The following is an 18666-nucleotide window of genomic DNA, read 5'->3' as shown; positions in this document are numbered from 1 at the left end:
TTGATAGCCGGGCACCATCAGCTTTCTTCACCACATTTGCTTATGCACCCGTTTGTCTTCAGCGATCCTATCATGGAGGTGTGCAGCCAATGATATGATGATTTTTTGTTCTTTGATGCCTGATAACTGATCCCTTTGGGATCACTCGCTCACTCAGGTGCAGGCCCTTTATTAGAACCTTTTATTCAACTTCAACATGCCAACATCCATTTGATTTCTTGGTAAAGGAAAACAGAACATAGGGAAACAAATTTCAAATCCAACACCAGTTATAATGCTGAGAAAACGACTTGCTGATTTTACATTGTGTTTTCCAGAGTTGGCCCAGGCCCCCGGGGTCCAGAGAGGGCCAGGAGGGGGTGGGGACAGCGCGCAGGACCCGACTTATTGTCATCTGGGGTACCGCTAGATGTAACTTTATTCAGGAAGTCCTCCCGGTTCCACAAATAATGTTCCGCAGCTTCAGGATTCAGTGGATCATCAAAATTCAAAAGATCCGTAAATAAGGAGTCTAATCCCCAAACCACACCCTTCAGCGTCCTCATGGGAGACCAGGCAGTGTCTACCAACTGTTCTTGCAGTAAACCAGTAAACGCAGGCAGATGATCCCTCTCTCTGCAATGTTGGGGTGCCAGATTCTGGTCAAGCAGTTGACCGCGGGGGGCCACCAGGTTGTAGTTCTCAGGAACGTAAATTTGAAATTTAAAATTTCCACCCTGGTAGAAGCCCTCGTCTGGGGTCACGGTGAGCTGAAAGTAGTGGAGATTGTTGGGATCAGGAAAATACAGCTTGCAGGTACAAGGTAAATTCGCTTCCAGTTCTGCAACCTCTTGGACGAACAGCTTGTCTCTCAAAGACACCGTCCTCATGGAGACTGAGTGGGTGGCTGAAAAGGGGGGTCCTGTGGGAACGTCATCCTGCTGCAGTTTGTTCGCCATATTGAGCCTCACCGCTGGGAGCCCTGGGCTCCAGGGGCGGGGGGCAGGGGGGGACAGCCGCCCCAGTGCCACCTGTGCGGGTCAGCAAGCAGCTGTCATATGCATCCAAGAGTTCACTTACCGGGGATTTCAGGTCCAGAGAACACACTCTACTTGTGACTCTGGTCCGTAGTTAAGAGATCCTTCCTCTGCTTCTCAGAGGCTCACTTTATACACAGCGGTGGGGGGTGGGGGGGCACGCAAGGCAATCCTGTTTGCAGATTACTCACCGGTAAATCCCATCAGTTACTTTCTGCCACTTACCAGGTGATTTCAGGGAAAAGTAGTTGGTAGAGACTGTGCCTGGAAGAGCCAATTAAATACTTCACTGCCCCTGCGATTACTACTACCCATTTCGAAACGTTTTTCATCACACTAAACAGAAATTTAATATCCCTTTGGCAATCACTTCTTTTTAAAAAAAACAATTTTATTGGCACTCCACCCATCTGCCATCCAAGTAATAATTCAATCATAGCAGGAAGTGCTCTACAATCATCACCACCATCAATTCTACAATTTCTTCTTCCTTGTACTCATTGTTATTTATGTAATCATTACTTTTAATTGTGGCAAAAATGTACACAACAAAACATTCTCCAATTGAACATGCTGTGATTCCGTGCCACGGATTACATGCTCTGTGGTGTACACCCAGCTGAGATCCTTTTCCAAATCATTCCACCGCCATGGACAAACACTCAATGCCTCCTGAGCAAAAAAATTCTTCCTGCTTGGCCCATGGTAATCTTTTGTCAAGTTTAATTCCTTTCTTTCTTTCTTTTTAGTAGTTTTCTTGATATAATATGCACATATGATACATTTCCACAGTTAAATCGCTTTTAAAATGTTTCAATCACTTCCATATCCTTCTCCACACAGCCACTGGTAACTACTACTAGTCTCTAGACACTAGTCTATTCTTGATATGTCATGAAAGTGGAAGCATAGAGTGTCTTTCATGTCTGACATGTTCGCTCAGCATCGTCTCTTCAGGGTCCAGCCATGTCATACCATGTATTACATTTTCATGTTTCTCTCTGGCAGCACTTTTGTCTATACCATAATGTGTTCATTCATTCATCTGTTAATGGGCCACTTCCTGGCCATTGCGAATAATGCTGCCACGAACATTGGTGGCGATGTATCTGGTTGAGTCCCTACTTTCTAGGCTTTTGGGTGTGTGAAATTGGAAGTGGAATTGCTGGGTCATATGCTAAATCTATCATGGTAGACAGATGCCTGCTGTCTGCTCCTGTAAAGATTTACAGTCTTGGAAGAACAAGGAGCAGTTTTACTCTGCGGGGTCACTTTATGTCAGAGTCGACTCAGTGGTTGTGGAAGGTTAAATCTAAAGGAGCCCGTATAGTGCACGATTAGGTACGTGGCTCTGAACCAACACGTCAGGGGGCTCGAACTCACAGGCTCCTCACAGGACGAAAGACCTGCTGATCTGCTCTCATACATACTATAGCTTAGGAAATCCTTAGGTAGAAGTGCTATTCTGTCCCTTAGGGTTGCTATGAGTTGTAATCAAATTGACAGCACAGAACATGTCCTAAATCTATATGTTCTGCTCTTTAATTTCCTTTGCGAATAAGGTGAAAGTATACGGTGCATGTAAATTTTTCATTCAACGGCTTACATACAGATTTTGTTTCTTGTCATTGATTGCATTACCCACAGTGTATGCAATTTCACTGTCCCACTTGCTTCTTGCATGGCTAAATCTATCTTAATTTTTATTCTCAAAACTTATTTTTTGTTGTTATTGAGAATATACACAGCAGAAATACACTGATCCAACAATTTCTACGTGTACAAGTCAGTGACATTGATTACACTCTTTGAGTTATAGAATTAATCTCACCTTCTTTTCCAGACGTTGTCTTCCCCTATTAACATAAATTCACTGTGCCATAAGGGTCTTAATTCATGCTGTTGTCTACTTGATCCCTAATAAAACATCTTAAGAGAGCCCAGTGATCAAAACAGACATTCTTTACCAATTAAACTAAATGACTATTTGGTTTGAAGAAGACTTCAGTGGCTATTTTTGGCTTAAGGTTTTAAAATTATCTCAGGACAGTAGTTTTGGGGATTCATAAGACTCCCATGCCTCCAAAAAGTCGAACCCACGAAAATGTAAAATTATTTTTTGCATTTTTCTCCAAAATATTCAGTAGTGATAGCTGAACACCATCTGTTTTTGCTACATGGCACCAGTGGCTGTTACTCATGGAAGGCATTAGATATAATTAAATTTTCACCTTTGTTTTAAAATTTTGGGGGTTCCTTTTTCTTTTATTTTTTAATAGTTTCATTAGGGGCTCATACAACTCTTATCACAAAGAAATTTCCACCTCTTATTCCAGACTCTCTCCCTTTGTAGCTCCGCGTAACAGAGAACCAATTGTCTGTCTGGAATGGGTGCTTGTTAGCTTAAAATCCCAGACATAAAGTAGGAGATAATACAGAAGCATTACAAAATAGTAACAAATATTTATTCAAGGTTTATTATGCACAAAGCGTTAATATACATAAACACATGAGGCGGCTTCAAACGTTCATGGAATGACTAGACCAGAACATGTACACTGCTACAGATAAGTGCTGGCAACAGAGGGAGACCAGGACAGATAGACCCCCTCAGGGTCAACAATGAGAATAGAGATACCAGGAGGGGAAGGGGAAGGTGGGGAGAGAAAGGGGGAACCGATAGCAAGGATTGACATATAACCCCCACCCAGATGGATGAACAACAGAAAAGTGGATGAAGGGAGACAGCAGATATGAAAATTATAATTTATAATTTATCAAAGGTTCGTGAGGGAGGCAGGGTGGGAGAGGGAGAGAAAATGAGGGAAAAATATCAAGGGCTCAAGTAGAGGGAAAGTGGTTTGAAAATGATGATAGAGACTCCACGGGTCCTTCCCTGGCACCTTGAACCAGGTGGCCCAGCCCTTCCTCCAGTCCCCCCAGGCCGTCCCCCACCTACCAGGTGCTCAAGGAGGAGCATGAGGTGGATGCGCTGGGGGCGCCCGGCGCCCACAGTGATCAGCATCCGCAGCGAGCTCTCGGTACCTGAAGATGTTGGGCGACATGATTGAGGCCCAGAGCTATGCGTCCACCGCCTGAACATCTGTGCCCTGGTCTTCAGCCTCCTCAGTTTTGTGGGGCTAATCATCGCCACGGTTTTTCTAGTCAGCATGTCGGGGTTGCCACACCGTCTTCCAGGCTACTGAGACCCTTCTTCTGTGGCTAGGCCTTCGGTTCGGGGTCCCCAGCCACCCCCGCGTCTGACCTGTTCTCAGTGGTTTGCCTACATGTACCTGACAATAAACCATGTCCGTAAAGTGTCAATTAAAAAAAAAGAAAATGATGATGGCAATATATGCACAAATGTGCTTGACACAATGGATGAATATTTGGATTGTGATAAGGGCTGTAAGAGGCCCCAATAAAAGTATTTATTGAAACATTTTTTTCATGGAAAAATGATCTCTATTAATTCCATTGCCAAAAATTACATGAAAATATGCTCAAGGTCATTAATTATTATCAAAACCAAAATTATCGCCAAACCAAACCAATTAATATCAAGTATTTTTCTTTTTTTTAACCTCTCTATTGAAGACAACTTTTGAAAATAGATTTATTGGCATATACTTCACATATCATACAATTTACTCATTCAATCATATTAAGATCTGTGCAACCATCGCCACAATTTCAGAACATTTTCTTCTCATACTCATTGTTGTTAACCCCCCATCTCCCCCCACCTTCCCTGTCATGCCCCTGTCCAGTTACTGTCTCTATAGATCTACCTATCCTGGATCTCACACACAGAAAATCATACAAAACCAACACAATCATGCAAAACCATACAAAACAACCAAACAAAAAAAACCCCAACAACAATGACTATACAAAATATTGAAAAACCCCAATCAAAAAGAAAGCAGAAAATACTAAAATTTGAAACAACTTTAAAAGGGTTAAAATGGAGATCAAATGATAAGGTATTACATTGTAACCTAACTACATCTGCCACAGTGGGCTTTACAATGCTATTTGATAGCAAGGGGGTTCACATCCCTCAACTATGTTCAAAGGGAATTCACTGGAGACTTGATCCATGTGTGGACCTGGCAAGTGAATTTTGGGTTTCTACTGTCATCCATAACTTTCTGCAAACCAGGTATTCACAGTTTAAGCTCTATGATCACTCCCTCCTCCACATGCTGTTGCGCTTCTTCCATGTGGACTTACTTGATGCCTTACTCAAATGACTGCTTGTTTGAAGACAAGCCTTTAAGGCTCCATAGACCATTTTTTTTCTTCTGATAGCCAGGCACCATCTGCTTTATCACCACAACTTGCATTCATAACTTCAGTGATTTCTTCATGAGGGCAAGTGTTGAGCAAAAACATGTCATAAGAACTAATTGTCCTTAGATTGAGGCTAAAACCCTATGGAATATGTCAGTTCCATAAATCTGCTATATGTGAGTTTGAGGTAAAGCCTGATTTATTTAATGGGATTTCCACATAAAATCCTTCTGGTGTGGATGGTGTGTGTCTCGCTCACCCATGGGCCCTATGGGGGAACAACACTGGAGACTCAGTGTCGGGATTGACCCTGCGATGTTTATTAGGAAAGTCCAACCTAAATTCTCAAGGTGTTGATTGTCTGGATTGTGAAAAAGAAATTAAGGCAGTGATAAATTCTGATATACCATGGCTTTTTATAAAAAGGGAAGATCGCTTAAGCCAATTTTTGCTTCCTTGCTTTTCTAGAGTAAAAGATTAAGCCTATCAGGAAAGAGTACTTGAGAAGTCTGATCACCCTTTAAATCAAGGAGTTTTCTGGAATGCTGTTGTGGGGAAACAACAGCGCCCCCACATGGAATTACAAATTAGAAGGAAAAGGTTTTTCAACTCTGGATATGGGCTCATTTCTCTAGGGCAATCAGGAGGGCCTAAGACCCTCCCATTAACGTCCCCTAAATCCAGCATGGAGAGAATGAGAGAAGTTAACCAAGACAGAATATTTCAAGAAGGTAAAATCATACCGTGTAAAGAGCCTGTAACCTTATTGGTAAGCTTGGAGAAAAATGTCTGTTTGGCAGGTTACTTCAAGAACAGCTGAACAAAATTATTAAGAATTTTTTCAAAAAAAAAAGAAAGAGAATTTTTTCAGTCTTTCAAAGTATGGTAAGAAGTTCTCACAATTTAGCTCTCTTAATTCTCTGAGAGCTGGGAGCCAATATTCACATAACAATGAAGGCCACCTTACTAGTCAAAGCCTAGCAAGGTAACTGAGATTGCTAGTGGTGCTATGAAATTTGAATTGTTAAAACAGAAGGGGGAGAAGAGGAATCTTATGTGTGACAAATTTCATTTGGTCAAGTGAACCAAAAAAATTTTCTCCTTACTGAAAGCTGGTAATAAAATTAGGGCAGATAAATACATTTTCACTTGTAGAGAAAATTGATCCTAAGAAATCCCAAGATGATGGAAACAGCATTTGGGATTCAAGTCCATCTGTGACCTGGAGAAAGGGCTGTGCATTTATGTTTCTGCAGAATAAAGCTGATGGACTCCCCTTAGAAGGACGCAACCCCGTTTGGAGAAAGATGGACATGAAGGACACGAAGAAACCCCAAAAGTTTAATCATAATTCTTTTTCCAGGTTACTGACACCCCGAAGGGAGGGGCTGTTTGTTTGTATTTTCACAGGCAAAGGAGATAGGCGGATTTCTCTTCAACCAGCAAGGCCCAGAAGAAAGGAGGGACGCTGATGCTGTTACGTGACCCCGTCCTGCTCATTGAAGCTATGGAATACGTCGAGAAGAACTCACAGATTCCTGAGAATGGCGATTAATGGCAATTGCTGACTCCTAAGATATTCTATTGCTGATGCTGTCTAAGGGACACGCTGGAACTCTATCAAACCTGAACATTTTATACAATAGTGACTGGACTATTACTACATACTTCCTTTGCTGAAAGATCAAGATTCTGGACTTGTCAATGCTATAATGTGATTGGAATGTAACTGATTTCTGTGTAACTCCTTACCTATATAATGTCACATTGCATGATTGGGATTTGATTAGGAAACATTTGCAAGGGCTTAAGGGAAACATTTCATTAGATGTTGATCAGCTTAAGAAGGATATTTCCTATACATTCCAAAACAGGCTTGAGGCATCTCCTGGCTCTGATATAATTAAACATAGAAAGAAGCTGGCATAGAAAGAAGCTGGATCCCACGTGCTTGGGTTAAAAGCGTTTCCCATAGCTTAAATTCTAATCTGACTGTGTTGTTTATCATCATAATTTTGATGCTTGCAGTCTTGTGTTGCTTCTATAGGAAGCTAAGAGGTATGAAGAGAGACCATGTTGCCTCCGTGACACCATTGAATCTTAAACGTAATGCAGAAAGGGGAAATGTGGGATACTAGCACTAAGGGAAATAGAACTGGGACTTAATCCCTGACATTCACGGAGGGAATCTGAAAAGCCAGTGTTCCATGGTAGGAAAGCCGCCACTCTGGTAGGTGGAGATACAGTCCAGGTACATGATCCTGTGGTTGTCCATCATTTCCACAGTTTCCTCCTTAAAGCTGTGCTGCCTGAAAGTGAGCAAATGGGTGATTCATTCTCCCTATAGAAGCAGACATTCCTATTTGGCCCTATTTCTTCGGGCCATGGCATCCAATCCCTTTCATACCTTCCTCCAATAGCAGATGGGCAGAGGGGGCCTTTATCCCAAGCACCTGAATTCAAACTGTTTTTATAAGCCTGAATTTTTGGCTATATTAATTGGATCATGAAGTTTTGCCTTGACAGCTTTTAATGTATAGAAAATAACCGTTTTGCTCATGTGGCTTTTGAATTTTATATATAAAATAAAAAGGGGACTTGTGGGGGGAGGTCAGGTGCTTAAAGACATCCTCCCTGAAGACAGTCACCAGACCAAGGGGTGGGCCCACTCCCTGCTGTTAAGGACAATGGACACCTGCAGTCATTTATTTGGTTCCTGTAGGTGGAACCAATACTGATAATGGTTTCTATGGAGATCCAGAGAACAGGTCAAAGTTAAGCTGCCATCCTAAATCTAGGATCCCCCTCATCTTGTCACATGTATACGCCAATCCCTCCTCTTCCTATTGTGTGTATGTCCCTAGACCACGCCCCTCTCATTGCTGTATAACCTATAGTGCAAGCCCTTCCTGTGACATATGTCTTTACCTGTAATTAGTGCTTATACACCCCACAAAGGTATATAAGCCTGGGTTAGCAATAGAGGCTTCTCTCACTGGTCGCTCCCTCACTCTCTCAGCCCCTCCTCTCCTCTCCTCTCCTCTCCCATCCTCGCTCCCCTTTCCTCTTGCCCTCCTTCCCTTCCCCCTCTCCCCATGTGGACCACCAAGCAGGGCTGAGGTGAGCAATGCTACCATGAAATGTGTCTGACTCCCATTATTGCAATATCCCTTTTATCTCTCATGCTCACAATGACTTTGATATATATATATATATATATATATATATATATATATATATATATATATACCATACAATTGTGCTTACTGAAGCCTTGATTAGTGGTGGAGGGCTGGCACCCTCAACTCATACTACACCGCTATCAAAAGATAGAGCATATGATGAGGTCTTCAAGGCTTGCAGGTTAAACGAGCAGCCATCTAGCTCAGAAACAACAAAGCCCACATGGAAGAAGCACACCAGCCTGCATACAAGGTACAGAAGGGACCAGGTATCGGGCATCAAAGAACAAAACATCATTATCATTGTAAATGAGGGTGAGTGTAAGTGGAGACCCAAAGTCCATCTGTAGGCAACTTAACACCCCCTTACGTGAGGGTTGCGGGGAGATGAGTCAGTCAGGGTGCAGGGTAGCAACGATGAAACATACAATTTTCCTCTAGTTCTTAAATGCTTCCTCCCCCCACCATCATGATCCCAATTCTACTTTACAAATCTGGCTAGACCAGAGGATGTACATTGGTACAGATAGGAACTGGAAACATAGGGAATCCAGAATGGATGATCTCTTCAGGACCAGTGGTGAGAGTGGCAATACCAGGAGGGTGGAGGAAAGGTGGGGTAGAAAGGGAGAAGTGATTACAAGGATCTACATATGAACAACAGAAAAGTAGGTGAAGGTAAACATTGGACAGTGTAAGATATGACAAAATAATAATAATTTATAAATTACCAAGGGCTCATGAGGAAGGGGGGAGCAAGGAGGGAGGGGGAAATGAGGAGCTGATATCAGGGACTCAAGTATAAAGCAAATATTTTGAGAATGACGATGGCAACAAATGTACAAATGTGCTTCACAAAATGGATGTATGTGTGGATTGTCATAAGAATTGTACAAGCCCCCAATAATTTTTTTAAAGGGCAGGGTCTAAAGTTCCAATAGTCTAGAACTCATAGGCTGGGTCCCCAAGGGCTGGATAGAAACTATGTCCAAACTGTCCAATTGGGAGCATAGTACCGGGCCTGTTCTCCCCGTGGTTCTATATAAGTATTGTTCAATGTGTTCCCTGCCCCTAGAAGAAAGGTTGCTCCTCCCAGTGTACCCACCAGCAGGGGTGTAATTGCCTTTTCTGAGACATGTGTGTCCTCTCACTTCATCTTGACTGGAATTTCCAGTAAGGTTTGTTTATAGGAATGTCTATTGATTTGGGGTGACCTTAGCACAATGCTGTATGGCAGTAATTAAATGATCTTCTCTCTCTACCCCGCCTCTTGAAAAACTGACCTCAACTTAGGTGAGATCTCCTCTGTGGAAGTGGTTTTTAAGATGAATACAAGGGTGCTAGGCAGGCTCTCTACCTCATTGCTAGGGAGACTGGGTTAGAAGATAGCATTATTTCAGAGCAGCAGTTCGCTTCCTTCTTGGTGTTTATTCTTTTAGTTGTGTATCATACAATATTTGTCCTTTGGTGTTTGACTAACTTTACTCAGCATGATGGTTTCCTGGTACATCCATGATATGAGGTGTTTCATGGTTTCAGGGCTGTTTTTTATTATTAAATAATTTTATTGGGGGCTCTTACATATAACAATTCATACATACATTATATCAAGCAGACATGTATAATTTTTGGCATCAACAATTTAAAAACATTATCATTCTTCTTGAGCCCTTTTATATCAGCTCCTCTTTATTCCCTCCCTCCCTGTGTTAGGCAGGGTTCTCTAGAGAGATAAAACCAGATTTCTGACAATTATATATACATATATATTTATAAAGATAGATATATAACACAAGAAATGAACTGTTAAATTATATACAGATAGATATATAATACAAGAAATGAACAGTTAAATTATAAAGCAGTACAGATGGCTCAGTGCAACTCACTCCTGTGAGAGAGTTGTGAGACACTGGCAGTCCTTCACGTCTTGAGAGCTGCCAGGTAGTCCTCTGTAGAGAGAGCTAGGCTATCCCAGCACAGGCAGCAAACAGCAAGGCAGCTCACCAACTGTCAGTTCCCAGCTCTAGAGATGTACATTCCAATCATGTGGGCTTAAAGGGACCTCAACTTACAATGACACAATCCACAGGCTAGGTGTCCCACAGGTAGTGTACCCTGTAAATTGAGGCACAGAACAAGCAAAGCAGCCCCACATTGGTCCGATGATTAAAGAACGAGAGATAAGAAAGGTGAGGCTCACTGAGCCATTTATCTCTCCGCCTTTCAATTAATCCCACTTGTGTTTATTGGCCAGCCTGGCACAATAAACTATCTCACTCCCCCACCCAACCACCCCCACAAACCCTTTATATATTATGTACTGTCATTATTAATTACACATATCTTACACTGCCCAATCTACCCCTTCACCTACTATCCTGGTATTCGTCCCCCTCAAGGGGGGTTATTCTACCATCATTGCTATCTGTTACCCCTTTCTCCACTTTCTTCTCACTTCCCTACCTCTACCCTCCTAGAATCTTTATTCCCATTACTGTTTCTGAGGGGGATTCTATACCCGGAATTCCGTATATTGAAAGCTCTTGTCTATCCGGCTGTGTGTACACTGGTCTAGCAGGATTTGCGAGGTAGGACTGAGATCATGATAGTGTGGGGAGGAAGGGTTAAAGAACTAGACGACTGTTGTCAGTTTTGTCAGTGCTAAACTGGCCCCCTCGATGGATCTTCTCTTTTGTGTAGTCCCTCTGGGAATGTCCAATTTTCTCTGGAGAGGCTCTGGGTCTCTACTTTGCCCCCTCTCCTTCACCTCAATGAGATTGTTTATTTTTGAACTTCTGTTGCCTGTTCCTGTCAGCACCTCATGATCACACAGGCTGATGTGCTTCTTTCATGTGGGCTTTGTTGCTTCTGAGCTAGATGGCCGCTTGTTTAGCTTCAATATTTTAAGATCCCAGATAACTTTTAATAGCCAGGATCATGGCTGTGTTTTAAGTATGCATAATACTCTATTGTGCATATATGCCAGAGTTTCTTTAGCTGCTCTTCTACTGATGAGTATTTAGGCTATTTCCAGCTTCCTGCAATTGTGAACAGTGCAAAAATGAACATGCATACATCTGTCTTTGTTCTGTCTCCTATTTCTTTCAGGTAGATGTCATCAAAAGCATTGCTGGGCCTTACGCTGTTTCTATTCCCAGTTGTTTAAGGTAGCACCATATTGTTTCCACAATGATTGTACATATTTACAAGCCCACCAGCAATATATGAAGTTCCCATATCTCTGTACCCTCTTGGGCATTTGTTATTTTATTGAATTGGGCTATTGTTGGAGCATAGGCTGAAATCTCACTTTTTTTTGTTTTTTTGTTTTGTGTCTCCTGGATGGCTAGTTATTGTGGGCGTTTGCTCATTTGTTTGTTAGCCAGTCAAATGTCTTTTTTTATTTTTATTTTTATTTTTTATTTATTTATTTATTTTTTTTGTGTGTGGGGAGAGTTTATTAAAGGCCCTGGCAACATTACTTCTTCTTCTCCACATCCTGTTCTGCAGCCTCCTTGGCCCTTTTCGCTCGGATACCAAAGAGCCGGGCGTTGGCACAGGCCATGCGGAGACTGGCGAAGGCCTTGAAGTCCTTCTCTTCTTGCGTGATAACCCGGGCTTTCTCCTTCTTGTAGACGTTTCGGATGGGCATCACAGGTCCAGTAAGCTGCGTGGCTAGTTTGAGTTCCTCCGCAGAGCTGTCTCCCTTCTTGGGGGCCGAGGGCTTCCTAGGGAAGAGGATGAGCTTGGAGCGGTACTCCTTCAGCCGCTGCACATTGGCCTGCAAGGACTCCGTGGACTTGTTCCGCCGCCTGGGGTCTACGGAGATGCCGATGGTGCGAGCCACCTTCTTGTGGATGCCGGCCACCCTCAGCTCTTCCAGGCTGAAGCCTCGGCCTGCACGGACTTTGGTGTGATAGCGCACCGTGGGGCAGCGCACGATGGGCCGGATGGATGGGGCCGGACGCGGGCCGCGGGGCGATGCGGCGGGCTTTAGCTTGTCGTGCCTTGCGCCTGCGTATCTTCCGCGCCGGCTGGTTGAACCACGTGGACACACGCCGCTGCCAGTCCTTGTGGAAGTGGGGCTTCAGGATCATGCCATTCCGGCTGGGCGCCATGGTTGCCTACGGCCCTCCTCCAGGTGGAACGGGCAAGCGGAAAGCCAAATGTCTTTTTTTAAAATGTCATTCTTTATGAATTGTCTATTCTTGTCCTTTGCTCACCTTTTAATTGGATTATTTGTTTTTCACTTATTTAGGTGTTGCAGAATTCTATAGATTTTATAGAATTAGTTCCTTGTCCATTGTGTCATTGCTAAAGATTTTTTCCCCAATCCACCAGCTCTTGTTTTAATATTTTGATGGTCTTTTGATGTGCATAAGTGTTTATTTTTAATAGGTCCCAGTCATCAATTTTGTCTTCCACTGTGTGTGCTTCCTTTATTATATTTGGTAATCTGTATAATTTTGTAATCTTAAATTTGTCCCAGTTTTCTCACTGGTGATCCTTATAGCTCTGGGTTTACATTTAGGTCTCTAACCCATCTTGAGTTCTTTTATTGTTTTTCAAATGCTAACCCATCCTTACATCCCTGGTGTGAATTCCACTTGGCCATGATGAATTATTTTTTTGTATGTTATTGGGTTCTAATGACCAGAATTTGTTGATTTAACATCTGTATTCAAGAGGGATATTGGTCTATATTTTCTGACTTTTGGGGTCCTTGCCTGATTTAGGTAGCAGGGTTATGCTCACTGTAAAGCATCAATTTGGCAGTTCACTGTTCCTTTGTATATTCTGGGATAGTACGTAGAGGATCATGACAGCTCTTCTTTGGATATTTGGTAGAATTCCCCAGTGAAGCCATCTGTTCCTGGGCTTTTCTTGGTTGGAAGTTTATGGATAACCTCTATTTCTTCTTTTGTTATGGGTCTGTTCCGGTTTTTCACATCCCTCTGCATTGATTTGTGCACATGGTGTATTTCTAGGTATTTTTCCATTTCTTCTAGATTATCAAACTATCTTAGTACAGTCTTTCATTGTACTGAGTTATTATTAATTTTATTTGTTTTGGAACTGTTGATATCTGAGGTAGTTAGTTTATTGTGCCAACCTGGCCGATAAACACATGTGGGGTTAATTGAAGGGCAGAGGGATAAATGGCTCAGTAAGCCTCACCTTTCTAGTTCTAGGGTCTCTTGCTTTGTGATGGTCACACCAGGGTGCAGCTGCCTGAGCCAGTGCTCTGCTTCATCTGGAAAGGCTCACTTCCTGCAAGACATCCTGCAAGACATCCTGCAAGACTGAAGACAAGCTACATGGACCTACCCTGATGCAGTGCTGGGTGCTGGAGCAGCCATGTGGAGACCCCTGCCAGCACTGAGATGCTTACACATTCACTGACTCGGCTTTCCTCCTGCAGTCGACATCATAGCATGTGTTTTTTGAGATGGAGGAGGACTTTGTGGATTGGTGTTGGACATATGGGCTAATGTTGGACTTGTGGGCTTGGGCAACACTGGGTTGGGATGCTTTTTTAATGTACACTTAACTTTTATATAAAACTCTCTCTTATACATATGAGTTTCTGTGGATTTGTTTTCCTTGTTTACCCAGACTAACACATTATCTAATTCAAGATATTTGCATCTTCTATTTATTTCCTTGGTTAATTTTGCCAGTGGTTTGGCAATTTTGTTAATCCTTTCAAAAAACCAACTTCTTGTCTTGCTTTGCCATTCTTTTTCTGTTTTCCCATTCATTTATTTCTGATTTGATGTTTATGATTTATTTTCTTGTTTCTGGAGGATTTATGTTGTTGCAGTTTTCTAGTTATTGCGTTAAGTTGTTGATGTTGGTTTCCTCCTCTTTATTCAATTCATCTATGTAAATTGCTATAAATTGCCCTCTGCTACCTGCTTTTGCTGTGTCTTAAAGGTTTTCGTATTATGACGTTTTCATTATCATTTGTTTAAAAGAATTTCTTAATTACATCCCTTATTCTTTTCTATTACCCAGTCTTTTTATTTTGTCTTTTTAAACAGTTTTATAGACATATAATTCACATAATACAATTCAATAGTTTAATCATATTAAGAAAAGTTGTGTAATCAATACAATAAATTTTAGAACATTTTCTTCTTTCTTACACTCATTATTTTTTCTTTTTAAAATAATTTTATTGGGGGTTGTACAACTCTTACACAATCCATACATCCATCCATTGTGTCAAGTACATTTTTTGTGTGCGTGTGTCAAACACGTTTGTATATTTGTTGCCATCATCATTATCAAAACATTTTCTTTCTACTTGAGCCCTTGATAACAGCTCCTCATTTTTATTATGTGCCCCCCATCCTCCTCCCGCCCCCCTCCACATTTAGGCTTTCATATCATTCACCAATCAATAGTTTCTCTTTCATCATCATTCCCTGATACTGGTATATATATCACTATCAAAAATCCCCTTTTCTTCCCAGGGGAAGTGTCACCGAGAGATTGTCCTGTCACTCTATTCTACACAGTCTGGGGGCCACCAGGACAGGCAGTGAGAAGGAAGCTCTGTTTCTCATAACCCGTGTGACAAGCTTTAATGTTTTTGCAGAGGCTTCATGCTGAAAGATTCCATGTATGAGAATTTCAAGAACAGCACATGTTGACAGCCAGATGATGGCCAAAGATCCTTTCAAAATTCTTATTCAAACTACCCTGTCTCCGACCTGACATCTGAGTCAATGTCAGGCCTTTGCATAGAAAACAAAGCCAAGTAAAACAAAAACCTCCGTATCTGTTTTCCTCTTCTGAATTAGTGCTGTCATGGATTTTGTTTTACAGCTAATGAAAAAATGGGGTGGTCATCCTTCTTGTAAACAGGAGGTTGGCTAGAAACAGAAATATTTCTCCTGAAACTCCACCAGATCATAAACTGGTTGAAGGAACCTGCAAGCCTGATGGTACCTGAAACTAAGGAGAATCTGGTGCCTTGGGACGGCTCTGGCTCGGTACAGCAAGGGAGAGGCCCATGGCTAGAATAAGTACCTGCCACATACAACGTAGGCTCCATGTAATTCACTTGTACTGCCTCCAACCCAAATTATAACACCAGTTTTCCCCACTTCACTTCCTGTGAACTAAAACTTATAAAAGAGCCAGGTGACAAGTTCCTTAAACTTGTTGCTACCTTTTTTTTTTCTTTCATAAAATTCACTTAAAAGACCCAAGTTCCATTTCTTCTTTTTTATATAGATTGCTGCCCTGGTCCTAATGGTGACTGGCAAAGACATTTATTTTGTGATGGATGAGAGAGACTCCGTCTTCTTGGTCGTGGATGGGAAGAGGTGGAGCTGGTCATCCACGTATTTGGACACACAGTTCTCTGGCTGCTGCTTCACCTGCAGCTCCTTATTCCCTGTATCCAGTGAGTTTGGCTTGGTCATTGCAGTGCATGATACACCGGGCTAGGTGACCCTGGGGCCTCTCCAATTTGCTAGTTACCAGGACCTTGGCTTGCACCAGCAGTGCATGACAGTGCTCAGTGCACTGGTGCACCAGCTGCATAGACGCCAGGCTGTCCTTATAGGGAACTGCGTGTCTCCCCACCCTGGATTTAAGCCATGAATTTACTCTGTTTCCTGCCATACAAACTGCCCTGAGGTTTTACTGCCCTTTGTCTCAATTCCCGCCAGAGGGTGGCTGCCTTGACCCTTGCTAGGATTGGTGATTTTTCACTAGCAGCTGCTATGCTCATTGGTCAATACATGACTGATGGCATCTCCCCCCAGGCTCACCAGGAATGCTTCATTAGCATACTTACCTGTTTGATCAGTTGCCCGCCATTTCTTCCTTATTTAGAGATGCACAACTATTGGCTACCTCAGCTGTACCTTATTTTACATGTGATGTAATGGTGCCAGCTCCTTGCTGGCTATTTAAACCTCTGCTCTCAACTCAATAAATGAGGCTTGATCAGATTCCTGTCTTGCCTCCATCTCTCCGCGCCCTTGCCCATCTTCATTCCCAGTCCCTCTTTCAGGTCCATGTTGTTGATGTCCCGCGGGACGGGACATGTCCTCACAACAGCTGGTGCTACATTGAGACATGCTACCCTGCATCTTCTGGATGTTCTCTCTCAAGACTCTTCACCATAGAGTCAACTGCTTCCTGCATGCGCAGCTGCTGCAGCTCCACCATGGTGACCCTGCCCTGCCGGGTGACCTAGATTTTCTGATGTCTGTATCGAAAACTGTTATTTTTTTCATTATATATATATATATATATTTGGTTATAATAGGAGCTTTTGTATACTTGACTGGAAAGACCATTGCATTCTGTGTGTGTGTGTGTGTGTGTGTGTGTGTGTAAGAGAGAGTTTTATATCAAGGAATAAATAGAGGGACGGGGAGGTGGGGGAAGGGAGCAGTGAGCAAACAACTCCATAGACAGGGGAGCAAATAGGGAATTACAGTCAACAATGAGGAGGACGTAGAAATCTGGGGGGTGTTGGAGCACCAGCAATCTAGCTGAGAATTGCTAATAGGAAGGGTGGGCATGATGGGACAGGAAGAAGGTAAAAGGAAACAGGAAATATCTAGGAAGTAAAGCTATAAACATAGCTTTATAAATATATAATTAATAAAAATAGAGGTATTGGTCTATGTACATATATTTATATGGCAATACATTGAGGTAGTGGACAGATTTTGGGCCTCTACTCAAGCCCTCCACAATGCAAGAACACTTTGTTCTAACAACTTGGCATTCTGTGATGCTCACCCTCCCAGCCTGTTCACTGAAGACAAAATAGGTGCACAAGCAAATGTGGTGAAGAAAGCTGATGGTGTCTGGCTAACAGAAGATACAGCATTTGAGGCCTTACATGCTTGAAGTTAAACAAGCAGTCGTCTAGCAGAGAAGCAACAAACGCACATGGAAGAAGCACACCAGCCTGTGTGATCATGAGGTATTGATGTGATCAGGTAACAGGCATCAGAAGACCCAAAACAAATAAACAAGAAAACATACTGTAAGAATGAGGAGATCGGAGCAGAGATCCCAAACCCATGCGTAGACAATGGGACATCCCCTCACAGAAGGGATGAGTCAACCAGGGTGCAGTATAGTGCCGATGAAGCTCACAATATTCCTCTGGTTCCTTGAGACTCCTCACTCCCCATTATCATGGCCCCAGACCTGCCTTTCACTTTGGGCTAGACCAGAGCATGTACACTGGTAAAGAGCTAAGGACACATGGAATCCAGATCAGATAAAACCCTCAGGAACAGAATGGGAGTAGCAATACTCAGGGGGAGGTGGGGAGAGGTGGGAAGAAGGGAGAACTTGTAGGGAACTGCATGTCTCCCTACCCTGGATTTAAGCCATGGATTTATTCTCAGTTTCCTGTTATACAAACTGCCCTGAGGTTTTACTGCCCTTTGTCTCAATTCCCGCCAGAGGGTGGCTGCCTTGACCCTTGCTAGGATTGGTGATCTTTCACTAGCAGCTGCTATGCTCATTGGTCAATACATGACTGATGGCATCTCCCCCCAGGCTCACCAGGAATGCTTCATTAGCATACTTACCTGTTTGATCAGTTGCCCGCCATTTCTTCCTTATTTAGAGATGCACAACTATTGGCTACCTCAGCTGTACCTTATTTTACATGTGATGTAATGGTGCCAGCTCCTTGCTGGCTATTTAAACCTCTGCTCTCAACTCAATAGATGAGGCTTGATCAGATTCCTGTCTTGCCTCCATCTCTCCACGCCCTTGCCCATCTTCATTCCCAGTCCCTCTTTCAGGTCCATGTTGTTGATGTCCTGCTGGTCGGGACAGGAACTGATCACAATGAAGGACACATAACCATCCCCTCTCGTACCCCCTTCAGGGGGATGAACAACAGAAACCATGGGGGAAGGGAGACAGCAGTCAGTTTTAATGTACAAAAAAAAATAATTTATCATTTATCAAGGGGTTACGAGGGTAGGAGGGGGAGGGAAGGAAAAAGAGGAGCTGATAACAAGGGCTCAAATAGAAAGTAATTGTTTATAAAATAATAATGGCAACATATATACAAATATGCTTGATACGATTGATGTATGGATTGTTATAAGAGCCCCCAATAAAATGATTTTTTAAAATAAATAGATAAATAAATAAATAGAGTAACTGGT

At 42.6% G+C, this 18666-nt stretch overlaps 3 pseudogenes; all 3 read right to left on the bottom strand.

The window, feature by feature from the left end:
• Window positions 1–299: 299 nt before the first annotated feature.
• On the bottom strand, window positions 300–938 carry LOC142427463 (NEDD8-conjugating enzyme UBE2F pseudogene; annotated as a pseudogene).
• Window positions 939–11920: 10982 nt separating this feature from the next.
• On the bottom strand, window positions 11921–12654 carry LOC142427803 (large ribosomal subunit protein eL13 pseudogene; annotated as a pseudogene).
• A 3126-nt stretch (window positions 12655–15780) lies between these two features.
• LOC142428153 (protein FAM136A-like) lies at window positions 15781–16687 on the bottom strand (annotated as a pseudogene).
• Between the last annotated feature and the right edge of the window lie 1979 nt (window positions 16688–18666).

This window comes from Tenrec ecaudatus, chromosome 15 (assembly GCF_050624435.1).
Source record: "Tenrec ecaudatus isolate mTenEca1 chromosome 15, mTenEca1.hap1, whole genome shotgun sequence".
Lineage (NCBI taxonomy): Eukaryota > Metazoa > Chordata > Mammalia > Afrosoricida > Tenrecidae > Tenrec > Tenrec ecaudatus.
The sequence above is the reverse complement of the archived record's forward strand: the minus strand, read 5'-3'. Positions and strand labels throughout refer to the sequence as shown.